The sequence below is a fragment of the Canis aureus genome, chromosome X, assembly GCF_053574225.1.
Source record: "Canis aureus isolate CA01 chromosome X, VMU_Caureus_v.1.0, whole genome shotgun sequence".
Lineage (NCBI taxonomy): Eukaryota > Metazoa > Chordata > Mammalia > Carnivora > Canidae > Canis > Canis aureus.
The window spans coordinates 51,081,283-51,099,405 of NC_135649.1; the positions used below are offsets into that span (position 1 = coordinate 51,081,283).

General features: G+C 38.0%; 1 long non-coding RNA gene and 1 pseudogene across 3 annotated transcripts in view; one reads left to right on the forward strand and one right to left on the reverse strand.

Annotated features, from left to right (window-relative positions):
- Positions 1-554: 554 nt before the first annotated feature.
- Positions 555-2,343, reverse strand: LOC144309044 (heterogeneous nuclear ribonucleoprotein K pseudogene; annotated as a pseudogene).
- A 1,800-nt stretch (positions 2,344-4,143) lies between these two features.
- The window catches only part of LOC144307991 (uncharacterized), a 67,319-nt gene continuing 53,339 nt past the window's right edge, over positions 4,144-18,123 (forward strand). For 2 of the 3 annotated variants that reach the window (XR_013374644.1, XR_013374645.1), the window contains exons 1-3: positions 4,144-4,323; positions 5,056-5,949; positions 13,483-13,542. This is a non-coding gene — a long non-coding RNA (uncharacterized LOC144307991). The remainder of the gene's footprint in view (positions 4,324-5,055; positions 5,950-13,482; positions 13,543-18,123) is intronic. The other variant, XR_013374643.1, reaches the window with a different exon arrangement.

Below are 18,123 nucleotides of genomic sequence, written 5' to 3' on the forward strand. Positions count from 1 at the left end.
TGGGGTGGGTTAGGGAATCCAGCCATTTGAAAAATGACTGTCTTAAAAAAAATGACCACCAAAAATAGGTTCACTAAATTTATTTTAAAATTCATAAAACGGTTCTTACAAAAGAGCATTACATTCTGCACACTGCTCTGAATAGATGCCAGGGACATATGGACTATTGTTACTTTTCCTCCCTGTCCCACCCCGCCCCCAAAATGTTACAGTGACCACAAAGCAAAGTGTTCACAATAATTACATGGGGGTAATTTTTCTTTTAAACCACCAACAATGGGGATCCCTGGGTGGCGCAGCGGTTTGGCACCTGCCTTTGGCCCAGGGCACAATCCTGGAGACCCGGGATCGAATCCCACGTCGCGCTCCCAGTGCATGGAGCCTGCTTCTCCCTCTGCCTGTGTCTCTGCCTCTCTCTCTCTCTCTGTGTGACTATCATAAATAAATAACAATTTTTTTAAAAAATAAACCACCAACAATGAACAAAAATTAAAATTCACTCACTCTGCTGTTGTTTCAAAATTTCAATGTTAGTTTTTGCACGCCCTTCCCCCACCCCCACCCTGTTTGTAAGGAACTAAAACATTACATCTGGTGAACAGCAAAGATTTCACTACACCTCAAATGCAGAACACCTATGAAGCAGAGGAATGTTGGCTTTTTAAACTAAGTAGATAAAAAAAAAAAAAAAAGATGCAGGACTCCTTCAGTTCTTCACTAGTTTTAGAAAAACTTTCCAGAATATTGCTTCACACTATAAAAAAGAAAAAGTATCTTGCATTAGAATCCTTCAACATTTGCATACTGCTTCACACTGTTCTACAGCAAATACGGTGCATTCTGTATCTGGTCCTGTGTTCCTGTAATGGTAATGACCCGATCTTCAGACCCTTCTAGAGGTTCATCAATTTTGATCGAAGCTCCTGACTCATGACGGACTGGCTTAATCCGCCGACCACCTTTGCCAATAATAGATCCAGCCAAATCTTTGGGAATAGTTACTTGTGTAGTAATAATAGGTCCACCAAGATCACCATATGAGCCACGACCCCCTGCATAGGAATAATCATATCCGGAGCCACCCTGTGGTTCATAAACCATCTGCCATTCTGATGGGCTCCATGTATCTATTGCAGAGTCCCAAGTTTCATCAGCACTGAAACCAACCATGCCATCGTAGCGGTCTCCAGGTCTTCCTCTTCTGTCATAGGCCATGAGATCCCCTCCTCTAGGTGGTGGTGGAGGAGGAAGAGGAAGATTCCGAGCTCTACTACCACCCCGGCCACCTCTTCCAGGAGGTGGAGGAGGAGGTCCTCGGCGAGGGCTCATATCGTCATAATCTCTTCTGGATGGAGGCATAGGACGCCCACCCCGACCAGGAGGCATTCTGTCAAAACCACCTCTCCCCCGCATGGGAAATCCCACAGGGCGTCCACGGCGGTCATCAAACATCATTGTAAAGCCACCATAATCGTAGGTTTCATCATAAAAATTGGGATCATAAGGCTGTGCCCGTCCTTTGATGGGAGACTCTGATATAAGATCAAGGATGATCTTGATGCACTCTACCTCCCTATCAGGTTTTCCTCCAATAAGAACAACTCTGTCAGTGGGATGAGGACAGCATTCCTGGAAAAGCTTGATTGTTGTCTGTGTGTTCTCTCGAAGTTCTTTGATTTTAGCACCTTTGACCCCAATAATTCCTCCTGCCAGACTCTGATGAATCAACAGTCTCAACTCGCAGTCAAAGTCACTTCCTTTATAGTGTTGGTAATTTAAGCATTCCACAGCATCAGATTCGAGCGGGAGCTGGCTGGTTGCAGTGGGTGATGGCAACTGCAGGCCCTCTTCCAAGGTAGGGATGATTTTCTTCAGAATTTCTCCAATTGTCTCAATATCAGCACTGATACTCAATATGCGCTCGGGGCCACTACTGTCTGGGACTGAAACACTGGCGTTGTAGTCTGTATGGAGAGCCTTAATATTCTTGCCTCCTTTTCCAATCACTGCCCCAGCATTCTTGCTCTGAAGCAAAATGCGTAGTTCAACCATCTCATCAGTGTTTCTAGATCTTTTAAAAGCTTGTTCCTCTTCCATATCTTCTGCAGGGCATTTACCAAATTCACCATTGGTTTCGGTGTTGGGGAAGGTTTCCTCTGGCTGTTCAGTTTCCATTTTCGTGTATCAAATGGACACACCAATCAGGTATTATATATCCTTGCAGAGCAGAACTGAAGTGTTCTGGGCGGGACCAACTGACACCCTAGTGCTGCAGTAGCCGCGCGAGGCCGCCGTCCCTGTGCCGCCGCGCCACCTCGCCGCCTCAGCCGGTCACCGCCAAATGGTTTTCTAAGTGTGTATACCAATTTACAATCTCACAAGTATTATATGAAGTAGAATTTCTCCAGGTCCCAGAGGGAAGTTAAACACACACACACACACCTGTTCCTTGTACTGCACCTCAGAAGGAGATTAAATAGGGCTACTGTCTCATAAAATAATACCAAACAATGTCTAGGATATACTCATAATCGCTTGTTATATCAAGAACCACAGAAATCACTATACAAATAAATAAATATATTTATATATATAAAATATATATAAATAATTATGTATAATTATATATATAAATAATTATATATAATAATATAATAAATTATATAAATATAATAATATTATATATAAATAATTATATTATATATAAATACATATATACATATATTTGTTTATTTTTTTAATCTTTTTATCTACTTACTAATTTGGCCAGCTTAGCTGGCTTAGTAAAATAAAGATGGCAAAACAGAGAAGAGTAGGCATAATCATTTATTTCTACAATTGGAAGATGCTTTAATCATAAGAAAGGAACCAAGAAGAGGTTCTCAAATTCAGGAGACCATGGAAATTTTTACCAATGAATGGACAAACCTTAAGAAAAGTCACGTTTGGTGACACCTGGTGGGGGATGTAGTTAATGCACAAATTGATTCCATTCTTCCTTGCTACACCACATTGATATTCATTTGTTTCTTTAGGTTTATTATAAGGACAACATTTTAAGGGCAAGTTTAATAAACTGAGACTCAGGTTGTCCTTCATTTAAGGTGCTGATGAAATTATGTGTTAAGCAGCTTAAGTGAAGACCATAGACAGTTTTTAAGTAGAAGTTTTTCAATGTTAAATCATTTCCCACATGTTAATATTCTGTCAAATATGTTCTAGTTCTGGCCAAGATGAGGTAGGCCACTCCTCTCAGGTACTCTTACAAGTACAAAAACCTTGAGATACAAAATAATAAATAAGCATAAGAAAGCTAACAGGTAGAAAGAAGTTTGACTACTTATGGAGCTCAGAACTTGATATGGCAGTGATTTTCCTTACTTATTGGTTCCCATATATATCCTGAATAGGTTGCTGCAAGAGCTTCCAACTCAGAACTGCCATCAGGTACATACAAAAGAAGCTTCAGGAAGAGCTTGTTCTTTTAGCCTTGGGACGTGAAAAGGGGTATCTTAATAACAGAAAACCTTTTTTGACAATATCTATTTTACTACTATCAGACACCAAAAGGAAAAACTGTTGCCTCCCTAACATTTCAATGGAGCTGAATGAAAAACTAATATGCTACCACACCACGTAGAAGCATGCTGGAGCACTCCAATTCCTCTGCATAGTGATGTTGGTGTACCCCAAAACAGGGAACTAAATTATCCTTTGCTTGGCAGAAGCAGGTGATGCTTTCATTTCCCCATTGGATTGTGTCGACAGGGCTGAAGAGGGAGCTATTATTCCATTGATCTCTCATTGGAAGCAGGGAACTCTTTGATTCCCTTGCTTAGGTACTATTAGTGAAGCTGAGTAGGAACTGATATTCCATCTCTCACACAATGGAAGAAAGATTTCCCTGCCCAAGTAGTCATACTGGAGTTAACATCAATATGAACATCCACTCTCACTTGTGAGCAAAGATAATTAATATAACAGTATGAGACAGAGTATTCAATATGCTTCATCCTCACCCCAGTATCAGTGGGTTTCATTGAGGATCTGTGCCTACACCCCACCTGGGATCTATAAGACTGAATAAAGTGATGTTTATTGGAGATAATCAGCACTCCACTTTCTTTCTGCTGTCCGCAGGGCTAAGAGAAAGTTAAATGTTCATAACCATCTGGCAAGAGTGACAATGAAAGAGAAGGCATGAAACAGGGCTTGTTGGTACTCTGTCTCCCACCAGTGTCAACAAGACCCAATGGGCAACTAAGAACCTATACCACCATTAAGCATCTGTGAAGCAGAACGAAGTGTTGTAAGGTAAGGATAGTTAGCACTCTACTCTACCTCCCCTTATTCAGTAGTATCCTATATAGATCAGAACTTTTACCCCAACTTGGCATCAGTGAGGTGGAATATGGTGATGGGAGGTGGGGCTAGAATGACAACTGCTTCTTCCTCCCCTCCACAATTATCACCAGGGTCAAGTAGAGAACTCAGCCTCCAACTCCACCACATAGCAACAAAGCATTAGAGTAAGCCTTTCATTTATTCACTCTCTGGAGTCAGTGGGGCCAAGCAAGGAATTGATTTTATACCTGTCTCATTCAGAGGCAATGAGGAGGTAGGAAGAAATGCTCTACTTTCACTAGGAAGAAGGTGTCAAGATTGCCGAAGGGGGAAGCTGAATTCCCATTCCTCTCCACGAGTCTGTAAAGAAACATTGTGATCCAGCATTCCACTTTTCCTGAAGTATGTCAGGAGGTCCCAGAGGGAAGTTAAACACACACACACACACACACACACCTGTTCCTGTTCCATTGTACCCAACAATGTCTAGGATATACTCATAATCACTTGTTATATCAAGAACCACAGGAATCACTATATAAATGAGAAAAGACAATCAACAAATGCCAACACAGGGTTAAATCAGAATTTGGAATTCTATGACAGAGCTAATAGCAGTCATGATAAAAATTCTTCAGCAAATAATGAAAAAAATAGAAAATATCAGAAAAAAATGTTTTAAAACTGATCCACTTGTCGTTCCAGAACAAGAATTAGGCACATTGCCTCACACTTTTCTTCTAAACACAAGAAAGTATCCTGAAAATAATTCAACAGACAATTATAACTATGAAAGGTGTAAAGAAGATTGACTAGCTAGGGTCTTTAGGAGTTGAATTACAACACTGCAGTGAATTCCTCGTGTTTAATTTTCTTAATTTCTTTATACATGCAGTACTGGGCAACAAAGAGATCTACAGGTGGCACCCACAATACATAGAGAGAGAAACAAAAAAAAAATAGAAAAGGAAAGAAGAAAATCCTAATCTTGTTAGGCAAGTCACTGGGAAAGGGAAAGCCTATTGAGGAATTGGGAGGCAGACTCATACTCAATGACAGCAGTGTCTAATCTGCATACTGCAAGATGATGTTGCACTAGCAACTAGCAAAATGCAGTAAAACTGCCCAATTCCTACCTCACAATGGTCAGCAGAAGTAGCACAATCTGCCATGTAATCACTAGCAGAACCTGCAAGGGCAAACCTATCACTGCCTTGCATCAACCAGCAACAATGGGCTGCATCTACTTGCAGAAGCATCACCAGCAGAATCTGGGTGTTTCAAGGAATGTGTTGCCTCAAAATTGCTGGCAATGGTGAGTAAGCTCTGTATGCAGCAGTAGCAACAGTGAAACCAAGCAAGGAGAGGCCTCTCCTATTCCATATCCATGGATAGCCACAAAGGTATTTGAAGAATAATGGCTAAAAATATCCCAAACTTGGAGAAAGACCTAATTTGTTCTCAGCATCATCACCAACAGAGCCTGTGGGCCAACTGATTCTCCATCCCACAACCACTGACAACAACAGGCCTGATCTAGCCATAGTGGGGATATTAGCAGAGATCAGAAGAGCTGTCAGAATAAATATGATAAAACCAGAAAGAGTAAGTGCTTTTTAAAATAGAAAATTTAAGGGATGCCTGGGTGGTTGAGCGTCTGCCTTTGGCTCAGGCCATGATCCTGGAACCCACGATCGAGTCCCACGTCAGGCTCCCTGCATGGAGTCTGCTTCTCCCTCTGCCTGTGTCTCTGCCTCTCTCTCTCTCTCTCATAAATAAATAAAATCGTTTCTTCCAATCCATGAGCATGGAACATTTTTCCAACTCTTTCTGTCTTCCTCAATTTGTTTCAGAAGTGTTCTGTAGTTTTTAGGATATAAATCCTTTACCTCTTTGGTTAGGTTTATTCCTAGGTATCTTATGCTATTGGGTGAAATAGTAAATGGGATTAAGTCCTTAATTTCTCTTTCTTCAGTCTCATTGTTAGTGTATAGAAATGCCACTGAATTCTGGACATTGATTTTGTATCCTGGCACACTGCTAACTTGCTGTATGAGTCTAGAAAGCTTGGGGTGGAGTCTTTTGGGTTTTCTATGTACAGTATCATGTCATCTGCGAAGAGGGGAGTTTGATTTCTTCTTTGACAATTTGAATGCCTTTGTTTCTTTTTGTTTGATTGCTGAGACTAGGACTTAGACATGGATGGAACTGGGGGGTATTATGCTGAGTGAAATAAGTCAATTGGAGAAGGACAAACATTATATGGTCTCATTCATTTGGGGAATATAAAAAATAGTGAAAGGGAATAAAGGGGAAAGGAGGAAAAATAAGTGGGAAATATCAGAAAGGGAGAGAGAACATAAAAGACTCCTAACTCTGGGAAACGAACTAGCAGTGGTGGAAGGGGAGGTGGGCGGGGGATGGGGGTGACTGGTGGTGGACACTGAGGGGGGAACTTGACAGGATGAGCATTGGGTGTTATTCTGTATGTTGACAAATTGAACATCAATAAAAAATAAATTTATTAAAAAAAGAATGATATTTGCTGTGAGCTTTTCGAAGATGGCTTTTAAGATGCTGAGGAATGTTCCCTTTATCCCTACACTCTGAAGAGTTTTGATCAGGAATGGATGCTGTGGTTTGTCAAATGCTTTCTCTGCATCTAATGAGAGGGTCATATGGTTCTTGGTTTTTCTCTTGCTGATATGATCAATCACATTGATTTCTTTACGAGTGTTGAACCAGCCTTGCATCCCGGGGATAAATCCCACTTGGTCATGGTAAATAATTTTCTTAATGTATTGTTGGATCCGTTTGGCTAGTATCTGGTTGAGAATATTTGCATCCATGTTCATCAGGGATATTGGTCTATAATTCTCCTTTTTGGTGGGGTCTTTGTCTGGTTTTGGAATTAAGGTGATGCTGGCCTCATAGAATGAGTATGGAAGTACTCCATTTCTTTCTATCTTTCTGAACAGCTTTAGTAGAATAGGTATGGTTTCTTCTTTAAATGTTTGATAGAATTCCCCGGGGAAGCCATCTGGCCCTGGACTTTTGTGTCTTAGGAGGATTTTGATGACTGGTTCAATTTCCTCCCTGGTTATTGGCCTGTTCAGGTTTTCTATTTCTTCCTGTTCCAGTTTTGGTAGTTTGTGGTTTTCCAGAAATGCATCCATTTCTTCTAGCTTGCCTAATTTATTGGCATATAGCTGCTCATAATATGTGTTTTAAATCGTTTGTATTTGCTTGGTGTTGGTGGTAATCTCTCCTTTCTCATTCATGATTTTATTAATTTGAATATTCTCTCTCTTCTTTTTAATAAGGTTGGCTAATGGTTTATCTATCTTATTAATTCCTTCAAGGAACCAACTCCTGGTTTTGTTGATCTGTTCCACAGTTCTTCTGCTCGCTATTTCATTGAGTTCTGCTCGAGTCTTTATTAACTCTCTTCTTCTCCTGGGTGTAGGATTTATTTGATGTTTTTTCTCCAGCTCCTTTGGGTATAAGGTTAGCTTTTGTACTTGAGTTCTTTCCAGATTTCAATGGATGCTTGTATTGCCATGTATTTCCCCCTCAGGACTGCTTCTGCTGTATCCCAAAGATTTTAAACAGTTGTATCTTCATTCTCATTAGTTTCCATGAATTTTTTAAAATCTTCTCTAATTTCCTGGTTGACCCTTTCATCTTTTAGCAGGATGGTCCTTAACCTCCACGTGCTTGAAATCCTTCCAAACTTCTTCTCGTGATTTAGTTCTAATTTCAAAGCATTATGGTCTGAGAATATCCAGGGGACAATCCCAATCTTTTGGTATCGGTTCAGACCAGATTTGTGACCCAGTACGTGGTCTATTCTGGAGAAAGTTCCATGTGCACTTGAGAAGAATGTGTATTCAGTTGAGTTTGGATGTAAAGTTCTGTAGATATCCGTGAAATCCATCTGGTCCAGTGTATCATTTAAAGCTCTTGTTTCTTTGGAGATGTTGTGCTTAGAAGACCTATCAAGGGTAGAAAGAGCTAGATTGAAGTCACCAAGTATAAGTGTAGTATTATCTAAGTATGTCTTCACTTTCGTTATTAATTGATTGATATACTTGGCAGCTCCCACATTTGGGGCATAAATAGTGATGATTGTTAGGTCCTCTTGTTGGATAGATCCTTTAAGTAGGATATAGTGTCCCTCTTCATCTCTCACTACAATCTTCGGGATAAAATTTAGTTTATCTGATATAAAGATGGATACCCCTGCTTTCTTTTGTGGGCCATTTGAATGGTACATGGTTCTTCAACCTTTTATTTTCAGGCTGTAGGTGTCTTTAGGTCTAAAATGAGTCCCTTGTAGACAGCAAATAGATGGGTCTTGCTTTTTTATCCAGTCTGAAACTCTGTGCCTTTTGATGGGGTCATTAAGCCCATTCATGTTCAAAGTTACTATTGAAATATATGAATTTAGTGTCATCATGATGCCTATTCAGTCCCTGATTTTGTGGATTGTTCCCTTAGACTTCCTCTTTCAATTACAAAATCCCCCTTAGTATTTCTTGGAGAGCCGGCTTGGTGGTCACATATTCTTTCAGTTTCTGCCTATCTTGGAAGATATTTATCTCTCCTTCTCTTCTGAATGAGAGCCTTGCTGGATAAAGTATTCTTGGTTGCATGTTCTTCTCATTTAGGACCCTGAATATATCCTGCCAGCCCTTTCTGGCCTGCCAGAAATATATATATATATTATATATATTATATATATTATATTATATTATATTATATTATATTATATTATATTATATTATATATATTATATAACCTATCTCACTACTTCATTAACCATTTATCAGTTGATGGGCATTTGGGTTATTTCTATAATTTGGCTATTGTTGATAGTGCCGCTATAAACATTGGGGTATATATGCCATTTGAATCATATCTTTGTATCCTTTGGATACTCAGTAGTGTAATTGCTGAGTCTTAAGATAGTTCTATTTTTAATTTTTTGAAGAACCTCTATACTGTTTTCCAGAGTGGTTGCACAAGTTTGCATTTCTACCAACACTATAAGAGGGTTCCCTTTTTTCTGTATCCTTACCAAGATCTGTTTCCTGAGTTGTTAATTTTAGCCATTCTGATAGGTGTGGGGTGGTATCTCATTGTGATTTTGATTTGTATTTAACTAAAGATGAATGATGTTGAGCATCTTTCATGTGTTTCTTAGTCATTTGTATGTCTTCTTTGGTGAAATGTCTGTTCATATCTTTTGTCCATTTGTTAACAGGATTATTTATATTGAGAGTGTTGAGTTTGATAAGTTCTTTATAGATTTTGGATACTAGCCCCTTTACCTGATATGCTATTTTCAAATATCTTCTCCCACTCCATAGGTTGCCTTTTAGTTTTGTTGACTGTTTCCTTTGCTGTGCAAAAACTTTTATCTTGAAGTCCCAATAGTTCATTTACCCTTTTGTTTCTCTTGCTTTTGGAGATGTGTCTAGCAAGAAATTGTTGCAGCCAAGGTCAAAGAAGTTGCTGCCTGGGTTCTCAAGGATTGAGTTCCTGTCTCACATTTAGATCTTTCATTCATTTTGAATTTATTTTTGTGTATTATGAAAGAAAATGGTCCAGTTTCATTCTTCTGCATATGGCTGTCCAATTTTCCCAACACCATTTGTTGAAGAGATTTTTTTTCCCATTAGATATTCTTTCTTGCTTTGTGACACACTAGTTGACCATAGAGTTAAGGGTTCAAGTCTGGGTTCTCTATTCTGTTCTACTAATCTATGTTTCTGTTTTTATGCCAGTACCAAAGTAACTTGATAATCACAGTTTTGTAATATAGCTTGAAGTCAGGAGTTGTGATATCTCCAACTTTGGTTTTCTTTTTCAATATTACTTTGCCTATTTGGGTTCTTTTCTGGTTCCATACAAATTTTATTTTTATTTTTATTTTTTTTTTAAAGTTTTATTTATTTATGACAGTCACAGAGAGAGAAAGAGAGGCAGAGACACAGGCAGAGGGAGAAGCAGGCTCCACGCACCGGGAGCCCGACGTGGGACTCGATCCCGGGTCTCCAGGATCGCGCCCTGGGCCAAAGGCAGGCGCCAAACCGCTGCGCCACCCAGGGATCCCTCCATACAAATTTTAAAATTATTTGTTCTATTTCTGTGACAGCTGATAGTGGTATTTTGATAGGGATTGCACTGAATGTGTAGATTACTATCAGTAGTATAGACATTTTAACAATATTTTTCCAATCCATGAGCATGGAATTCTTTCCCATATATTTATGTCATCCTAAGCTTCTTTTATAAGTGTTATATAGTTTTCAGAGTGCTGATCTTTTACCACTTTGGTTAGGTTTATTCCTAGGTATCTTATGATTTTTGGTGCAATTGCAAATGAAATCGATTATTTGATTTATCTTTCTGCTGCTTTGTTACTGAAGTACAGAAATGCAACAGATTTATGTACATCGATTTTATATCCTGAGACTTTGTTGAATTATATCAATTTTAGTAATTTTTATGGAATTCTTCAGATTTTCTATGTAGAGTTTAATGCCATCTGTGAAGAGTGAAAGTTTGACTTCTTTCTTGCAGATTTTAATGTCTTTTATTTCTTTTTGTTGTTTGATTGCTATAGCTAGGACTTCCAGTACTATGTTGAACAACAATGATAACAGCAGCTATCCCTATCCTGTTACTGACCCTAAAGGAAAGCAATCATTTTTCCCCCATTGAGGATGACATTAGCTGTGGGACTTTTGTGTATGGCATTTATAATGTTGAGGTATGTTTTTTCTATCCCTACTGTCTTGAAGGTTTTGATCAAGAAAGGATGCTATATTTTGTCAATTTTTTTCTGCTTCTGTTGAGAAGATCATATGGTTCTTATCCTTTATTTTATTAATGTGGTGTATCACATTGATTTATTTGCAAATATTGAACCACCACTACAGCCCAGGATTAAATCCCGCTTGATTGTGGTGAATGTACTGTTCAATTTGATTTGCTAGTATTTTGCTGAGAATTTTTAAATCCATATTCATTAAGGATATTGGTCTGTAATTCTCCTTTTTAGTGGGATCTTTAGTTTTTTAATCAAGGTAATGCTGGCCTCACAGAATTATTTTGGAAGTTTTCCTTCCATTTCTATTTTTTGGAACAGTTTCAGGAAAATCGGTATTAATTTTTCTTTACATGTTTGGTAGAATTCTCCTGGGAAGCCTCCAGCCCTGAAATTTTGTTTGTTGGGAGACTTTTTTCATTACTGATTCAATTACTTGGCTGGTTATGGGTCTGTTCAGATTTCCTATTTCTTCCTGTTTCAGTTTTGGTAGTTTATATGTTTCAAGTACTTTATCCATTTCTTCCAAATTGTCCAATTTGGTGGCATATAATTATTCATAATATTCTCTTATAATTGTATTTCTCCAGTGTTGGTTGTGATCTCTCTTCTTTCATTCATGATTTTGTTAACTTGGTCCTTCCTCTTTTCTTTTTGATAAATATGTATAAAGGTTTATCAATTTTGTTAATTCTTTCAAAGAACCAGCTGCAATTTTTGGTGATTTATTCTATTGTTTTCTTTTTTATTTCTATATCATTTATTTCTGCTCTAATCTTTATTATTTCCCTTCTTCTGTTTTTTGGCTTTATTTGGTGTTCATTTTCCAGCTGCTTTAGGTGTAAGGTTAGATTGTGTATTTGAGACTTTCGTGCTTTTTGAGGAAGGCCTGTATTGCTATACACTTTGCTCTTAAGACCACCTTTGATGCATCCCAAAGTTTTTGAACTGTTGTTTTCATTTTCATTTGCTTCTGTGTATTTTTAAATTTCTTTTTTCATTTTCTGGTTAACCCATTTATTTTTTTAGTAGGATGTTCTTTAGCCTCCATGTTGGCCTTTTCATTTTTTTTCTTGTGGGTGATTTCAAGTTTCATAGTGTTGTGGTCTGAAAATAAGGTGGTATGACCTCAATATTTATATATTGGTTGAGGCCTGATTTGTGACCCAGTATGTGATCTCTTCTGGAGAATGTTCCATGTTCACTCAAAAATAATGTGTATTCTGCTCCTTTAGGATGATATGCTATGAACTTATCTGTTAAGACCATCTGATGCTGTGTGTCATTCAAAGATATTGTTTCCTTGTTGGTTTCCTGCTTAGATTATCTGTCCATTGCTGTAGGTGAGGTGTTAAAGTCCCTACTATCATTGCATTATTATCAATAAGTTCAAGTTTGTTATTAATTGATTTATATTTTTGGGTGTTCCCAAGTTGAAAGTGTAAATATTTACAATTGTTAGATCTTCTTATTGTATATAACCCTTTAATATGATATAGTGCCCTTCTTCATCTCTTTGTACAATCATTGGTTTAAAATGTTGTAAGTATGGCTACTAGAGCTTTCTTTTTGATTTCCATTGGCATGATAAATGTTTCTTCACTCCCTCACTTTCAATCTGGAAGTGTTTTTGTTTCTAAAATGAGTTTCTTGTAAGGAGCATTTCAATGTGTCTTTTTCCCCCCTCTGTTCTTTTATTCCATGTCTTTTGAATTGAGTATTTAATCCATTTACATTCAGAGTAATTATTGAGAGATCTGAATTTAGAGCCATTTCATCACCTATATAGGCACCTTCATTATTTTCAATAATAATTTTATCTTCTATATCACCTATTCATTCCTCTGCTTCTTTCATCCTCATTGTGATTAAATCCAGTTGGTTTTAGATCTCAATTATAGCATCTTAAAATTTGGCTTAATTTTTATGTCTTTTTCTCTGCAGCAAGGGTTTTTTTCTGGTGTTTTCTATGCTTTTTAAAGCCCAACTAGCATTCCTATGACTGTTGTTCTAAATTCTTGTTCAGATATATTGCTTATATCTGTTTTTAGCAAGTTCCTGGCTACAATTTCCTTTTGATTTTTCTCTTGGGGAAAATTCCTCCATCTTTCAATTTTGTCTAGTGGTTTTTGTTTGTTTTGTTTTCTTTTGTTTTTTAGTGCTATGAAAGCTTGTTATGTTTCCTGCTCCCGAGTGTAATGCTATAGGACAGGGTTGTACACTGTCCAAGGTCTGGTGCCGAAGAGGAGTTTCTGGTATATGCTGCTCACTCTGCTATTGTGTTTGGCTGCTCTTTCCCACAGGTCAATCCTCTGCAGAGTTTCTCCTTCCTTGCAGTGGGGAATGTTTGGACCTTTAACAAGGTATGCTTTGATTTGTTTTTTAAAATAAGCCTGATTTTTTTAAAAAATGCCTGATCTAATAAAACTGAAAAGGTAAAGGGAAAAAAAAACAACAAACCAAAAAGCAAAAAAAAAATAAGCTTGATTCCAAAGAAAAAGAAAAAAGAAAAAAAAAAACTTGATCCAAAAAATGAGAAAAGGAAACAGACAAACAAGCAAACAAAAAAACTGTAAGCCTGATTCCAGGGAAAAAATAAAAATAAACAAATAACCTGGTTCTATTTCCACCATAACTGAAGGTGATGCTTTGGAGCACTCTATGATCTGTAGATTTGGTAGATGTAGGGATGCTGTGTTGGTCCACTGAGGGAGAGGCCTATTGTACTGGCTCATAGTCAGACCTGCCCTTCTAAAGATACTCTGGAGGGTGCAGGGTGATGGGGTTTGGTGTAAATGGCTTCAGCCTCCACTGGAGGTGCTGTGTTGCTTGCTGAAATTCAACTGAGCTGGTGGGGAGGGGGTTAGAAAATGGCTCCATCCTGTCCTCTCCATCCAGGGAGGGAACTTGTTCCTGCCACTATTCAGAAAACTCTCACATAAATGTAAATAATTTCCTCCTCCTTTGCCTCAGGCTTCCATCAGATATCTGCCTCGACCTATTCATGCCCAGGCCACTGGCATAACCAGTACCACAGTCATGTGTTTTATCTGTGGTCCACAGCTGGGATTCCAAACTCCAAATCTTAAAGGACTTGGAAAAGTGGGGACCCACTCCCCTCCCCTAGAGGAGAGCCTCACAACATTGCACCAGGCTTTGTCTGTCCCAGAAAAGCAGTTGCATAGTCATGTGGGTGCCTAGGGTCTATGGTGAACTATAACAAATAGCTGTGATCAGGGGATCCACTTTGTGTGCACAACTCTGTCCCCTGCTGTTGAATGGTTGCTTAATGTTGCCTGCTGGATTCCTTGTCCTTAGAGAGGAAATATACCCTTTTCCAAATGAACTCCAGTAAGGGAAACATTCTCTTCCAGTGTGATCCAGGGGGTCCTCACACCATGTTTTCCAGTGTCTACTCTGGGCCTCTATCCTCCCTCTTCCCAGGAGCACTCCAGCAAATGGTGTGGACTTCTAAAACCTCAGAATCTGAGCTCCACTGTTTACAAGAAAACTTGCCATCATCAATTCCTCACAATTCCCTGGTCAATGATTTTGAAGTGTTTTTATTGGATGAATCCAACACACTAATCTCTCTCCCTCTATCCCCCTCTTTCTGTGTCTTCTTTCCATGAAAAGGGCTCCCTCCCCCTGCAGCACCACAGCTATTCTTTCCTGCAGTTCATGTCTCTACACCTTGTACCTGCCATATTCTCTCCTTCTAATTGTGCAGATTGTTATCTTAATCCTCAGACTGATTTCCTAGTTGCTGAAAATGACTTGATGTTTATCTATGTTCAAGGGAAAAGGTAAGTTCAGGGTCCCCATACTACTCTGCCACCTTAACTTCTCACCACCACCCCTATTTATAATAAACAAAATTATTATTTATAACTTTATGTGAAAATGGTCAAAATGCCCCAAATAAAAGACAGAGATTGGCCAAGTGGATTTAAAAATTGACTACTATACGCTGTATGCAAGAAGTACACTGCAAGAAAAAAAGGATAGGTTGAAAGTAAAAAGATAGAAAAAGATATATCATGCTAACATTACTCAAAAAGCAGGAATGGCTTTATTAGTATCAGAAAAAAGTAATGTCATAACAAAAAATATTGACAAAGAGGCACATTACATAATGATAAAGGATAAGCCCACCAAGACTTTGATATCCTATATGTGTATTCACCTAATAAGAGGGCTTCAAAATACATGATAGAAATCCTGATAAAGCTGAAAGGAAAAATAAATAAATTCATAAATATAGTTTGAGATTTCAAATCCCCATTACCAGTAATTGGTAGAACTACTAGATAGAAAATTAACAAAGATATTAAACTCACCAATATATTAATTAATAGGATTTAATTGACAACTATATAACAGTTTACTCAATAACAGAAAAATACAAATTCTTTGCAAGTGCCCATGGAATGTTCACCAGGGTATATCATATCTTGGATATTCAACTTCAATTTATTTTTAAAAGTTGAAATAATACAAATATTTTCCTGATCATAATAGATACAAAGTAGATATGGTAACAGAAAGGCAACAGGAAGATCTATAAATATTGGAAATGTGAATATGTATACACTTTAAATTATATATATATGTATATATATATATATATATACACATATATTTAAAAAAACAAAGAAGAAATTTTAAGGAAAGAGGTCAAAGTCTAAAGAAAATAAAACACTGAATAGAACTGGATGAAAATGAAATAAAACATATAAAGTTTTTGAGATATAACTAAAGCAGAGTTGTAAGGGAAATTTAAAGTACAAAATGCTCACATTAGAAAAGAAAGTAGTCAAGAAAGGAGGAAAGGATAAAGAAACTCAAAGCAAGCAAAAAAAAAATATGTAGTAAGAAAATAAATCAATGAGATTGCTAACAGGAAAATAATAAAGAAAATAAAACATTAGATAGTTATTCAAAACTTCTGATACAATTCATGAATCTCTAGCAAAACCGAAAAAGATACAAGCAGAAAAGGCACTGATAGCCAAAAATCAAGATTTAAACAGGGATGCCATTACAGAACTAGCAACTGAAAACAATAATATAAATAATTTTATGGTATTAAATGGGGAATTTAAAAGAAATGGACCAATTCTTGAAAATCATATAACTACCCAAACTCAACAAAAATGAGGTAGTATGAATTGTCCTATAACAATTAAGAGCATATAAGTTGTAATTAAAAAGCTTCAAACAAAATTAGAGTACCAGATGGTTTCACTGGACAATTCTATAAAATATTTATGAATACCAATAGTACACATTTTTTCCAATTACCTTCTATTCATTCTATTGGTAAAGGACCAAGAAAAAATTCTTGAGACATCTTTGGGGCAAAATGGTGGTTTTATTAAAGCACAGACAGGACATGTGGGCAGAAAGAGCTGTTGCACCAGGATTCTGAGGAGTGGCTGATTATATACGTGGGAATTGTAAGTAAAAAGGAAGTTTCAAAAGGATTTTCAAGCACTAAAGAGGACTTACAAGATATTGGAGGCCTTGCCAATGTCAAGGTTGTTTTTCCCTCTAGCAAGACTACATTAAGACAGTTGGGAACTTCCTGGAGGAATGTCACACATATCTCACCCAGGAGTGGTTGCAGCGGGGTACAGGGTGTCAGCTTGTGTTTTGTTCTCAGCTAACCTTCTATTCCCTTAACAACATGAACTTTGATTTCTTTAGGGGGATGTGATTTACTTATTTGAATAATTTCAAGGGCACACAGTAAGGTTAAAGCCATTAATTTGAGGACTGAGTGGGTGGCAGCTGGTATGGTTGATAGGGGAACCATCTAGGTCAGGAAACTTTCCCTTTGGATTGGGGATCTATCTGGTGAAGGCAGGAGAATGCATGGCTAAGCCTTTGAGACCATATGAACCTCAAAGGTTATAATAATAAAACCAGACAAAGGCAGGGACAAAAAGAAAGTTACAAACCAATCTCTCTCAAGAACTTAAATGCAAAAAGGAATCAATATAACATAAGGAAACTGAAATCAGTGATGTATAAAAAGAATTATGCAATATGACCAAGTGGGATTTATTCCAAGTATTCAAGATTGGCTCAACATTAAAAAATCAATCAATGTGGCAGGGTTGACACAAGCTGCTTAACTTGCTCAAAATAAGTCCCACAGCCTTCTGCTCTGGTAAGAATGCCCTTCTCAGTTAAGCTGACTCAGTCCCAGCACAGCAGGCCCCTCCCCAAGAAGACCAGTGCAAGCCATTATCCACATCACATCTCTAAAGCCTGGAGTTTTAAAGTCAGAAGGCTTGGCAGGGACAGAGCCAGAAGGCACTGTGTTGCTCCTGGAGAGAAAGCAGGCAAAAAATCTGGAGGCAGACAGTGTGGAAACAGCAATCCAAAAGATGCCTGGGAAATGCAGCAGGGAGATAATTTTCTCATCTCAAAATGCTTCCCTGAGAACAGCATGCACAAAGACCTTTTTTGGGGTAAAAGGAACTGGATGGTATCATTTCCCTCTCTCTCCCAGCAAAACAAACAAAACAAAACACCCAACAAAACAGAGCCACCTGCAGGAAACAGCACAGTGCCAACACAGCCAAGTTAGCTTGCTAACAAGTCCCACACCCCTGCACTCTGGAAGGTCTGCTCTTCTCAGTCAAGCTGCCTGAGTCCCATCACTACAGGGCCCTATCCCAGAAGAACAGCAGAATCCACTGCCCATACCACATCTCCTGACCAAATTCTGAAGGGCTTCTTTTCTATTGGAAGGAGTATCAGGCTTCATTGAACAAACAGACAAGTGCATATCTAGTAAAAACTCCTCACATTCTGGTCAAGGACCAAACACTGCCTACTGCAGACAAGATCTTCTGGAGAAGACTGGCCTGAAGAATAAAATATCAAAAAAAAAAACAAAAAAAAACAAAACAACAGCAGAGCACACATAGCAC